Raw genomic sequence first — 13,539 nt, 5'->3', positions numbered from 1 at the left:
AGAGGAAAAATTATGAAATATGTGGCTCAAGTGGTAAAGCACCAGCCTTGAGAAAGCACAAGGAGAGTGCTCAAGCCCTGAGTTCAAGCCCTAGGACTGAAAAAAGAAAAGATTTATTATTATAATAACAGCATTGGAGATTGATGTGCTTCTCCACTGGGAGAGCTTCTCCAACTAGCTATTTAATTTCCATAAGAAACTTTCAAGACAGCTTACTTTTATTCTTGTTATAGAGCAGCAAAATGAGGTACACTGGGGTTAAACATGTTCAACAGGCCATGACTGTTAAAGTTGTGGATTCTGGAGTTGATGCTAAGTAGCAGAGCTCTAAAAGACTGGCCATTGAACTCAGGGCCTTATGCCTTGCCACCTGAACCTCAGCTCCATCCCTTTTGGCATTAGTTAGTAGGGGCTTAAGTTCCTATGGAATGCTCAGATCAACCTGATCATGATTCTCCTATGTATGGCTGGCAGTGCTTTGCTGACAGGAACTTCACCATGCAGAGACTGCCTTTATTGGGAGGTAGTGCTGCCAGTCCTGGGGTAGAACTCAGGGGTTTGACAATGTTCCTGAGCTTTTGTGCTCAAGGTTAGCACTCTACTTCACTTGAGCCACATCTTCACTTTTGGGATTTTTTGGTTGTTAATCATAAGACACTTCCATAGACTTTGTTGACTAGGCTGGGTTTGAACTGCAATACTCAGATTTCAGCCTCCTGAGTATCTAGGTTGTGGACATTAGCCACCAGCACTTAGCTTTTCTAAAGTTGAAGATGAAGCTAAAGCAGCCTCAGCCATAGTTTTCCCAAGTGGCTGGGATTATAGGCTTGAGCCAGGGGAATTTGAGATTTTTTTTTTTGCTAATTGAAGTTGTAGCAATTTTTTTCATATATTTTTATTGTAATTAATAGGAATTTGAGATTTTTACCAAAATGTTATGATGTCATTTAAAAAAATCAATCATGCGTTCTTAATCTGAAGTTATTTGTCTTTTTTTCCCCTTATGGTTAATCTAATGTGGTTACTGTATCTGACTTTGGTAACTATTATATTGTATATATATTTATTCATTTGAAATAGGGAAGGGAAGGGGAAAAACAGGATGATTTGGAGGTGGGGGGAAGGAAAGGGGGACAAAAGCATGAGAAGGGATATCAATGTAACTGATACAAATGTAACTGTAACCCCTGTATACATTATCCCGACAATAAAATACAATTAAAAAATCAATCATGACAATAAAGATAACAAAAATCTTCCCAGCTGTTAAAAGATGTAATTGTTTTGTTTAAATTGTTGAATTATCAAAGCAAGAAGAATGCTATTTATTAATATTAAAGTGAATTTCTAAATTGTATTTATTGTACAAACTAGTATGCCACCTCTTATTGTCCAACAACCAGATGGAAAAATCTTGATGACTAGTAAATTCTTATTGTTTTTTAGGAAAATACTATGAATATCAATTATGAAATTTTACTGTTGTTTTACATTTTAAAATTTTAATAGTTAGGATGTATATACTGATAAATGACACACTAGATATCAAATCCATTTAAACACGTTCAAAAACATAAGCTTAAATCTGGGGCTCAGTCCCTCATACTCACTCTCTACACAAAGGTCTTACTTAATTTTTACAGGTATAGTTTTAAAATCCTCTGAGTCAGTAGTGAGGTTTTAAAAATTTCAGGGTATGTCCCAGAGGTAAGATTAAAAACACTCCGTGTTTTCACACTGAGTAGTAATCTCTTCCATGCCATTCAAATAGAAATATAGTATACTTGGAAAGCTGATGAGAAAGACAGATTTCAAAGCCAATCTGAGCTACATAATGACTTCCAGATCATTCTAGACTACACAGCCAGACCTTGCGTCAATAAGAAAATAAAAAGACTATTGTATATAATAATGAGTAAATTATTATAGACTGCATAGTGGGTTTTGTAAATAATAACACTTTCTTTGTTATAGCCAGTGCTAGGGCTTGAACGCAGGTTCTGGGTACTATCCTTGGGCTTTCTCAAGTCTAGCACTCTACCACTTGAACCACAGAGCCAATTCCAGCTTTTTCTGCATATATGATACAGAGCAATAGAAATATGATACAGGGAATAGTGCATGCTAGGCAGGTACTCTACCACTAGGTCACATTCCCAACCCTGTTATAATAGGTTTTTGCTACTTGATTTATACTCTATTTTTCTGATATATTGTAAAATGTAACATGATTTGGATGCATGCAGTTAATTGCAAGATATAAATATAATAATGTTAATACCAAACCTTTCCAGCAGTTCTCTTTAATTTTCCTTAGTTAGTAGATGTTCTTTCATGTAAGAAATATAGTGTTTTATTATAAACTGGAAGACTGGAATATTTGATATGCTAACCCCTACAATAGTAAGTAGAAATAAAATGAACGAACAAAACAAACTCTCTTGGATACGATGTAAAAACAACCAGAGAAGACTGTACCCTTGGGTGAAGCTAATGCCATGAGAGGTGCTGAGTAAATCTGTTGTAAGCATATGACAGATGGAAAGAACTCTTATAAATTTTCAAAAAGCTTTTGTTTTGCAAAAGAATTTTCTTAAAATGATTCATACTTATATCTCAATAATAAAGGCTCTGATTAAGCATTGCAGTTGTCACTAGAATAAAGAAAAAGGCAATCTCGAGCAATCTGTTTTAGTTCCATTTGTTCACTTTTTACTAATCAGTCTTTCTTTGAACTATTATTCAAAAGATGGTGCCTTTTTGTCCTTTATAAGGTATTCTAAACTTTAGCTAATGATAAAATGTTGTTACTTCCTTTCATCCTCATTACCATCCTCGTTGTTCTCCTTAGCTGGATGCTTTTCGGATGCCATCCTCTCCTGCAGAGCTCTGCTGGACTCCATTGGATCTGCTCAGGCACCTGAGCCTAATTAATGAAGTTCTAACTACTCTTTTAATCACAGATTTAGTAAATGACAGGCTTTACTTCTAAGTCTCTGGGGGTTGAATTAATACTTTAAAACGAATCATTCCCGAAGATCCCCACACATATTCGACATCCATGGCATATCTTATGAAGAGATATATAACAAGACACATCATTTCTGCAGCCCATAATTTGGTGGAGAAAGTATCCTATTTGTATATTTAATGGGGAGAATATAAACATTTAAACTTCAAATTATAACAACCAAACCAATGAAGACATAGGGTAGAGACAGAATGGTCTGGATAGGAGAGAAAGGAAACTGCAAAACAGTTTTCAGTCAGGGATGACAAATATTCTTCTCCAGAACATCTGCTTTCTCTGCAGATCTTCTCTTTGGTTATACCAATGCCATAACCATTGCAGTGGTGAGAACTCTGGCAAAAGTAAGAAGCAAAAAAAAAATCACATGAAGCCAGGCAAGGTGTTTCACACCTGTAATCCTAGCTATTCAGGGGGCTGAGATGTAAGGATCATGGTTCAAAGCTATCTCAGGCACTAAAGACCCTGAGACTCTTATCTCCAACTAACCACTAGAAAACCGGAAGTGATAATGTGGCTCAAGGGGTAGGGAGAGAGCATTGAGGTAAAGAGCTCAGGGACAACAGCCAGGCCCAGGGGTAGGGTGGTTAGCTGAATTGCTCAGGGACAGTGCCCAGGCCCAAAGTTCAAGCTTCCTGATCCACAATAAATAAATACTAAATAAATAAAATATGAAGACTAATCTCTGAAAGGATGAGTAGAAAGGCTGGAAGAGCCCAATTTGAGACAAGAGTGAGCATAAAGTAGTGAAAATTGAGCACACAAGCCCAGAGTCTTCTTTAGTACAGAATGCTGCCTGTTAGAAGAACCACCAATGCTGGATGTATGAAAATAAATTCCACTGGACTCCTAGGTAGTTGCTATGAGATATTTCATACCTATAATTTTTTTTCATTATTTTCTCAAAACTCCAAAACACAGACAGGGTTAAGTCATTGTCTGGGCACATGCAGTGATCAAGATAAGCTTTTGAAGTTGTCAGCCTAAAGGTAGGCAAATAGACACTGCCTCCCTAAAGCCTCACAAAGTATAACCTAAACTCAGAAGGGTGTTTAATGGTTTTTAACCAAAATCATTGGCCCACTTCAATCATCATTTTCATATATATATATAAACAAAACTGAAAGAATTACTAATGATGATTAGGTCAAAAAGTGAGTGACCTCTAGTGGGCAGTTAGATAGAAAATAAATGTCTTCATACTTGCTCATTTCAAGAATTTCATTCATAAATCATTCCCTCAGAATCTTAGCCTTGTGGCATGAAATGCTTGATGATGTCCATGATCTCACTTGTCTGCTGAGAGACTCGACGTGATTTATGGATTGCTTCCCTGATGTACTCCTGAAGGAGAAATGCTGAGGCTGCCACTTCCCCTTGCACCAGAAGAGAGTTTACCCACACCTCAAAAAAATCAAAATCCATTTCCTTATGAATGGGGCGATGTCATTCTTTCTGATGGCATCCTAGAATTCCATTGTATATAAGTACCACATCTTTTTGATCCAATCATCTACTGAGGAGCATCTGGGTTGGTTCCATACCTTTGCTATGGTAAATAGTGCTACAATGAACATCAGTATGGCCTTGGAAATGGAAAGACTTGGAAAAAAAATCATATTAAGTGAAGTAAGCCAGACTCAAAGGACTATAGGCTCCATGGTTTCCCTCATTTGTAATAATTAGTACATATCTAGGATTCTCTTACCCATTACCTGACAAATGTAACTGTAATCCTTCTATACATTATTTTGGCAATAAAATACAATAAAAGCATCAAAATCAGCATGGATTCTTCTAATCGTTAATTGTATCTCTACTGACTTCAAATGTTGTGTCTGGGAAAAGAACCACAATTAGACTACAGTTCCCACAGAGGTTGATTTGGTTCAAAACTTTCTATTTGGTCTTATGACTTAGGAGCATCTCTAAAAAAGCCCTATTAGGTTATTTACTTACCGTGCTAAAGTACCTTCTAGGTATGGTTTTAAGGAAGGTCAGGATGAATCAGGTTCTCCTCACTCCCAGTATCTAATGGTGTGGATACATTTGTATATGTTAATATGGTAATTTACATTTACATTTACATAGCGCATTCAAATTCCTTGCATTTTGCCATAGGAACTAGGCATTTGGACCAACATGTAAGGCCTTAATTCCGTCTGACTCGTGTCTGTGTTGAAGTAGACAAGTAAACTGGCAGAGAAATGAGGAAATGTCCAGAAATATAAAACTTCTTTCCCTGATGGTAATAGAATTATAAAATCTCCAATATTCTGTGTGCTGAAGCAACAGTTTATAGTATGGCCCTATCTCCTCCTTATGGATCACTCATATTATATCAGGGTCTGTACTTTGAGGGTAAAATGACCAGTGTGTGACCTTCCATTGCTGGGGTTGAATTGGGAAAGTACAGGAAGATAAAATGGACCTGCCCATGCTTTCCCATATCTGGATAGCCACTACCCAATTTAAGTTATCTGGAAAAGGGCCAAAACCCCAGTCTGGACAGGTTGGGAGGAGGTGGTCCTTACCTGAATTGCTCAACTCATGTCTGTCTGGAAGTATGTGCTATCACTTCTGTTTAGAGCCTCTTTCTTTTCAGAAAAGTACCTTTCCCTACTCTACTTTTCCTTAGGCTGTTTATTCTTTTTTATTCTGCCACTAGAACTATGCTGTAATTTCAGACATTTTCCTCAAAGGAACAAAGTTAATACCACACCACTGTAAGCAGTTATATCCATAAAAGAAGAAGAAATTTGGAAACAGAAAATACTAAGTATAGTCACATGTAAGGTAAAACCCATGAGAAGAGGCGAACTAAACAAACAAACAAAAAACAAGTAGGTATGTGTAGGTAAAGAAGAGAAATCGCAGGAGAAACCAAACATATTGTCTCCTTGATCCTATACTTATAAGCCTCTGGAACTGGGAGGTCAAAATTTTTGTTTTGAAGCCATTCAGTCTGTATTCGGGCAACCTGTTGTGTATTCATTTTCTGCTGCTATAACATTAACACCTAATTAGTGCATTAAAAGAAAAAGTGATCTTACAGTTCTATGGATTGGAGGTTCAAAATGGATCTCACTGAGATAAAGGTAACTGTCAGAAAGACTGGATTTCTTTCTGAATGCTAAAGGGGGAAAAAAATCAATTTCCTTGTCTTTCCCAGCTGCTAGACACCAGTCATTTTCCTCATTAAGTGGTCTTCATTTTCTAGCATCAAAACCAGCCAGGTCTGTCAGTTCTTCCCTTAGTATACCATTTTCTCTATCTTTTTCTGCCTCCTCCTTCAACTTAAAAAAAATTGATATATTTAATTATTCTTTTAAGCCTTTTCCAACATATTTTTCTTGTGAGTATCATTATTGCATTGATTCACCCTTTGTCCAAATTTTACAACTTGAAGGGGTACGTTGTGGTGGAGGGAAAGTGGGAGAAAAACATGGGAGGGGTAAAATAATGTTTATCAACATATGTAACTTTAACCCCTTGGTATATCACCCTGACAGTAAAATTAAATATAAATAAATAAATAAAAATATTTCACATAAAATGTACTTTACTGGAATTAATATAGCTTGCTTTGGAAAGCATATGATATGTATAATGTAAAATGTACTGGAGAGAGATGTATACATTGTTATATTTTCCAACATAAGGTAAAATTTGTTTTTGATATTCAAATTTGTGTTGATGCAAATTCCTCCTTCAACTTTTTAAAAAATCTTTGTGATTATATTGGGTTGATTCTGATAATCCAGAATAATTAGTTTACTATAGTATTATCCAACTAGAACTACAGTCCCACATGTAACCTTAATTTCTCTGCTCCTGTAACATGACATTCTGAGAATTAGGATGTGGATATCTTTACTGGAAAGACATTTTTCTGCCTAGCACAAATCCTGTTACCCTTTGCTTCATATTTCTCAAGGGAAGGCACATTACTCAAACAAGTATGTGGTTTGAAATAGCACAATCTGTAAACTAGTCTGTTGTGAATCCAATAGCAACATGTTTCTACTCATTATACGTTGAAAGTGTCTGCTTACGGAGGTCACATCATTCCTTAAGAGCTACCCAATATTCCTAGACCATGAATTATCATTTTCTTTTTGTATAATGAACATGGTAAATTAACTTTCCTTACCACTTTCCCTACCAAGTTCCTGTTAAGCTTCCCTTTGTCTCAGTTAATCAGCAGCTAAAGGTCAAGTTGTTTGACTCTGGTCAATAAATCAGCCTTCTAGGACAAACAGAAGAGATAAAAAGGTGATGAGTGGATATGGAGTAATATTTGAGAAAGATAATAGCTTCCCGCCAGAGAAAAGAGGCATTCTCCTTCTAATGACTACATTTAAAAGAACACCTCAGAGGTATTGCAGACATATATAGATCAGACAAACAGATAAGGATTCAGAATTTTAGAATCCTCCTTCTTAAATGCTCTGAAAAAGAATTCCAGGGGTTTATTGTCAGATATTTGTTGTGATAACGGTAAACTCCACTGATAGTGCCAGGATTCCTCGGTAGGACTTCAGAAAGGAAAAGGTTGTTCTGTGGCTGTGGCCTTAGGCTTGTAGAAACCAGGTCAAAATTTGATGTCGGGATTTAAATGGACTCCATCATCTGTCTGTTCATCCATCCATTTGTCCATCCATATTACAATTTTCATAATCTTCTCCACACAGTTCTAGGTTACAGTTTGCCAATGAATGAGAGGTGCTTTCAAGAAATATGGAGGACAACAAGAAAGAGAATTTTGTTGCCTGATCATAAGCCATCAAAGAACAAAAGAAAGATTTTACCTTTGGAGGTACTACTGAAAATTCTCAGCAATAGTTACTAAGATCTTATGGAAAGGAATGTAGAGGTATAGAACCTGCCATTATATATGTCACGAATGGGTAAGTGATTCGTGTGTCTTCGTGGATTAGATATGAAGTCTAATACATGTTGTTACTGGTCTGAGGAACCTAGGGAATGTGTTGAAGAATGCTTAAGGGTTTTTTTTTTCCTCAAAATAGATTCTGTTGTAAATTTTTTTTTCTGGCCCTGGGGCTTGAACTCAGAGCCTGGGCACTGTCATCGGGCTTTCTCAAGGCTAGAGCTCTACCACTTGAGTCACAGCCTCATTTCTGGTTTTATTTTGTGTGTGTGTGTGGGGGGGGTACTGATCAATTGAACCCAAGGCTTCATGCATGCTGGGCAAGCACTCTACCATTAGTCCAAGCTCCTGTCCCCTGTCAGAACTATAAGTTAAATAAAATTTCTCCTGCAAAAATCCACTTGGCTATGGTGTAAATACTATTTTTTAGAGTCCCTAGAGTCCAATAATATTATCTTAATCTTCTGAAAAAAATGCATTTTGCTCAGACTTAAGATAATTGATACTTTTAAAACTCATAAACTCCATGAATCCTTCAGTTCTAAAGCTGTATTTCCTTAACTTCAGTGCAATAGGCATGCATTTTCTTTTTATTTTTCTTTCTTTTTTTTGGATAAAGGCTGTAGTTTATTTAGATTTTGAAATGCACCAAAAATTCTGTTCATTTATCTAGCTGAAAAGAAATTGTAGTTACTGGAATTAGTAAACACTTTTGGTTTTGTAAAACTGTAATGAGCAGAGTTCATTAAAAAGTAACTCAAAATAAAATAAGCAGTTAAAATGCCCACTTTAGTTTTTAGGATAGCTTAGTTTTCCAAGCTATTAAGAGTCTAGCAAGAGAAGGATTAAACCAGGTTTAACAGTTCCAAAGATACCCCGATTTCTTTTTATTGCCAAAAATTAAAAGTCAATTCTGAGATGATTCAAAACTTTTACCAAAACTTTTACCAAACACACAACTGTTGAAGCATTCACTTCTATATGAATGTATGTATATTAGTGTCTGCTTCTTTGTACAGTTGTACCTAGAGATTTTTTTTATGATTTTTCATGTGCAAGTATCAATGTTTCGAAGATTTAGTAAAAAATATTCTGTAGATTACATTCCCAAGAACATAATGCTTACACAAATGTATATTCCATGTTTTAAAGCTCTATTGTATTTTACTTTACATATGTACTTCAGTTAACATAGAGCACTTAGAATCTATTTGGTATTTTTGATCTCTCAAAGGCATGCATTTTCTTAAAATAGCCCATAAAAATGGTTTCATATTCATGTTCTTCCTTCTATGATCACGAGAAAAGGGTGAGTCGGGGATATTGCTTGTGGTAGTTAGCTGAACTTGCAAGGAAATTACTTAATGGCATTTTGTGAATGTTTTACCACTTCCCCAATTGTCCAAGCAGTATGTGACCTGTAGGTTTTGGGATATGCTTATTTGCTCTTGAATGTGAAATTGATTTTTTAAAATTCAATAAATGCATTAAGCCAGCAACAGTGGCTTGATCCTACAATCCTAGCTACTCAAGGGGCTGCCATCTTAGGATCATGGTTCAAAGCCAGCCAGGGACAGAAAGTTCATAAGACTCTAATGTATTACCAAGAAACTGGAAGTGAAGCTGTAGTTTAAGTGGCAGAGTGCTAACCTTGAACACAAAAGCTCAGGGACAGTGCCCAGACCTAGTCCCAGTGGCCCAGTGAACATGCACATACACACACACACACACACACACACACACACACACACACTCAGTATAGTGCTGCGTTATTAAAACTTGTGCTCAAGTCACAAGTAATCACTACTTTGAATTTAGTACAAAATAATTATCTCTCTGCAATTTTAGACATACAAGTGTATCTTAATGAATAACATACTAAAGCTCCCTTTGATTTCATCAGGCCTCTACCATTGTGAGCCGGAGGACATTCAACTCAGTTCTTCCAAATAATATCTCTATGTGATTGTGAACTTGAATTTGAAACTGAGGAAAAATCTTAAATAGCCTTCTCTGTCAATGTATTTATCTGAAATCGAGAGAAATATACTTGGGATCCATTCTACAACTGTAACGAAGGGCAGGTTGGCCAAGATTATCTGAAATATGCCTGTATTGCAGTTTCTTTACATGTAACACTTCAAATAGGGAATTCATAGACCCTTGATCATGTGTATACTGACCTAAAGAGACATACATTTGCCAAGTTTTGAACCCATTGTTTGTTAAACTATTGGCTCTAATGATCCCATTTCTGTAAATAAATTTCTAAGCGTCAGAATCTTGATCCTAAAAATAACCTAGTAAATGTACTATTAACTGTTAACAATAAAGTCCTACCCTTAGACAGTCCCTTTTGTTCTTTCAATTAATTCTTGGTTGTTTCTGAACATTCCTATCCAATTCCCTGGCAAATGATTTATATGCAGGAATAATAGATAACATTAAATGGTATTATATTATTTAGCAATCACATGAACATGACTGAAAATAAAACTATACCTTAGGTTAGAGTTTTAAAGATAGAGAGTGAGAGTTACTTGTTTTTTAAATGAACAATGAAATTGTCCAAAGTATATCCAAATAATTGAATAAGGAAGTGGCAAATGTTGTGGAAGTACATATGGAAAGCCAATATTAGAATAGAAGACACCCTTAGCTAAAAAGTCCTCATTAGGAAAGACTTTAGATATGTTAACTTACAACTCTTCCAGCTTTTAGTACTAGGTATACAAATTTAACAATATAATAAAGAATCTGAATCTCCAGACTTGCTAGCTCTCCCATAGTCTAAATGCAAAGAGTTTCAAATGTTAGTTTCTGTTCTCTTTCATCAAGAATTTTATGATAAACTTAAACCACCCTGGATAAAAAATAACCCAGTAGTCCCCAAACCAGGCCGGCCTGGATAAGCTTGTGATTCTGTTTTTTTGTTCAAAGATGAGTGGCTAAAATAGTTGTGTCACTTGCTTTAATTTCTCTTTTGTTATCACATTTTTATGTTTATTATTATCTTTTTAAATTTTTATGGTGTTGGACATAGGACTCAGTTTCCTGTCTGCCACTCACACCCTTTTAGAGGTTACTTGAAAAGTGACATGGTGATAATGGCACTTGGTGCCTTGCAGAGGTAGTGTGTAGTTTTTCTCCTTAGAGATGTGCTGGTTTTGTCTATTGTTTCTTTGGGAAACTGTCCTTTTCTGTTTTGACCACAAAGATATGCCTATGGTATAGAAATGAAACACCTGCTTCTAGAAACATTATTTGCAAAAATCATCTCAGTACTACATTGTGGAAATTTATTTTAACATTTGTCATATTTTAGTGTGTTGAATGTAGGTACATAACAGATAAAATGTATACAACTCTGACATGGTGTCTGAAGGTAAGTCTTTCTTTTCCTCTAAGCCATGCCTAAGATCTCTCTTGCTCTCTAGAGGAAATGCATAAATTATTAGCTGTGAAAAATAGATTATGAAATTGTGCATCAGTGGATCATACCTTTGATCCTAGCTCCTCAAGGGGCCGAGATCTCAGGATTGTCATTGAAGCCAGACTGGGCAGGAAAGTCCATGAGAATCCTATCTGCAGTTAACTAGTAAAAGTGGTATAGTGCTAACCTTGAGTATAAATGCTAGGGGACTTCACCACACCCTGAGTTCAAGCTTGAGGACTAGCACCAAAAAAGAAAAGAAAGATAATGCCAACATTATTGCAGAGAAGGCTGAAATGAGAATTATTAGATTATTGGTTAATTATGAGGCATCATACCCTTTCCTTGGATACTTTGTGTTTTTAACATTCATTGTTTACCTTTTCTTTATAGGTTACAGAAAAGCAGTAGAAAAGTAAACCAAAGTCTTATGGAGTCTTCTTTCAATACTGTATAGTGCGAATGAAGCAATAATGGGAAACAGAATTGTAGATGGAAAACATAACTTACTCAAAAGGAAAAGATTGACAAGCTTTTCATTATGTGCCTTGTTTCTTTTCCTCTCTCTCTTCCCCCCACTGCCCTTCTCCCTGTCTCCGTGTCTCTCTCTCAATATGGGAAGAGGAACAAGTTATCAGACTAATTTAGATTTTGCCAACATGTGCATTGAGGAGTATGCTACTGACACATATCACTAAGGACGATTTTTCAACATACAAGTGTGTCATTTCCTTTCTTCATGGATCAGATTCTGAAATGCTATGAGACAGAAATTTTAGGCTTCAGTTGTGAAAAGGGGGAAGTGGACAAATCAGTGTTGCCTTCTTCTTTACATCCAGTGGTAACAAAATTTTTATTATTTTTCTAAAGTGGCTTTTGTTGACTGTATGTGGCCTGTGTGAATCTGTGTGTTAACTAGATATATTCAATTTTAATAGAATATCTGTATTACATCATTAATAATTTTTTGATTTGAGTTCTGCTGTTTCCATGAGTGAAAGAATGCTTGTACATGTGTAAATATGCATGAAATATAGCAACTTGCAATTTGAACTCTCAAGCAGTTCTTTTTATGCGATTTTTGCATGTTTTGTTTAAGTTATTGATTTTATTTGAAGTTTGACTGAACAAATTTTATTCTCCTTTCTTTTAATATAACATTTTTGGCTTTAACATTATTGCCCTCATTATTTTCACATATTAGGAATATGGTCTAGGTCTCTGCCATTGCAAATCTTTGAACTAGATAAGGAGAAATGATAAAAGAATCTAGTACAATTGTTTGGAGTCAATAATGACCCACTTTCTGATATGTAATACTGACTAGTTTCTTGAACCTTTTACATCTTAGTTTTTGCTCTGTAAAATGAACAAAATACTTCTACATATCGCTTATAACTTTTAGTAGAATAAAATATGAAAATTCCATATTAGAACATTAAAGTTAAAAATAGTAGTGATTCACTTATAGGCCATTTAATAATTTTTAAAATTGATATGCTAATGCTATTTTACAAAATAGAGAGGCTATAATTCAGAGAAATGAAAACATTTGCCTAAAATAACTTAACTAAGCAATGGAATTTGGTTTAAAATTTCTGTTCTCACATAGGAGTGTAACATTTATAAATTGGTCCAACTTTTTAAAGTGGTCAGAGAGGAGATATCAAGTCTAAAATATTTTTTGCCTTGCACTTCAAAATATAAGTTATTCTAAATGTGTGTTTTGAAATAACAGGGCCAAACAATCAATAGATTTATAACACCCTAATTTGACTCTTAATGTACACAAATACTGGGGCTTCATAGAAAAATAAAAGCATTTCTCTTGCTTTAGGATGGCAGAGTGTCAGAAATTGAATATTATCTCATCTTTAATATTCTGATAATGTTTTTTTTTATCAAAAACCAAGAAAATAGTAGGGTTCAAAACATGTTAATGTGAAAATTCTTTTGTATGTGTGTGTGTGTGTGTGTGTGTGATGGAGGTTTGAACTCGGTCTGGGCACAGTCCCTGAGCTCTTCATCTCAAAGCTACCATCCTACCCTTGAGCCAAGCCCTATCCCGTTTTCTACAGGGTAACTGGAGATAAGTCTCAGATCCTTTTGTGCCCAGGCTGGCTTTGAACCTTGATCCTCAGATCTCAGCCTCCTGAGTAGCTAGGATTACAGGTGTGAGCCACCGCA

At 35.6% G+C, this 13,539-nt stretch overlaps 1 protein-coding gene across 1 annotated transcript in view; it reads left to right on the top strand.

Annotated features, from left to right (window-relative positions):
* The first annotated feature begins 12,119 nt into the window (after nucleotides 1-12,119).
* Msr1 (macrophage scavenger receptor 1) overlaps nucleotides 12,120-13,539 on the top strand; it is a 61,513-nt gene continuing 60,093 nt past the window's right edge. Inside the window, exon 1 of the mRNA XM_090353991.1 lies at nucleotides 12,120-12,193. The gene's annotated coding sequence lies outside the window, so the exon portion shown is untranslated. The remainder of the gene's footprint in view (nucleotides 12,194-13,539) is intronic.

This window comes from Megascapheus bottae, chromosome 20 (genome assembly GCF_031878675.1).
Source record: "Megascapheus bottae isolate mThoBot1 chromosome 20, mThoBot2.hap1, whole genome shotgun sequence".
NCBI lineage: Eukaryota > Metazoa > Chordata > Mammalia > Rodentia > Geomyidae > Megascapheus > Megascapheus bottae.
This window is presented reverse-complemented; position numbering and strand designations above follow the sequence as displayed.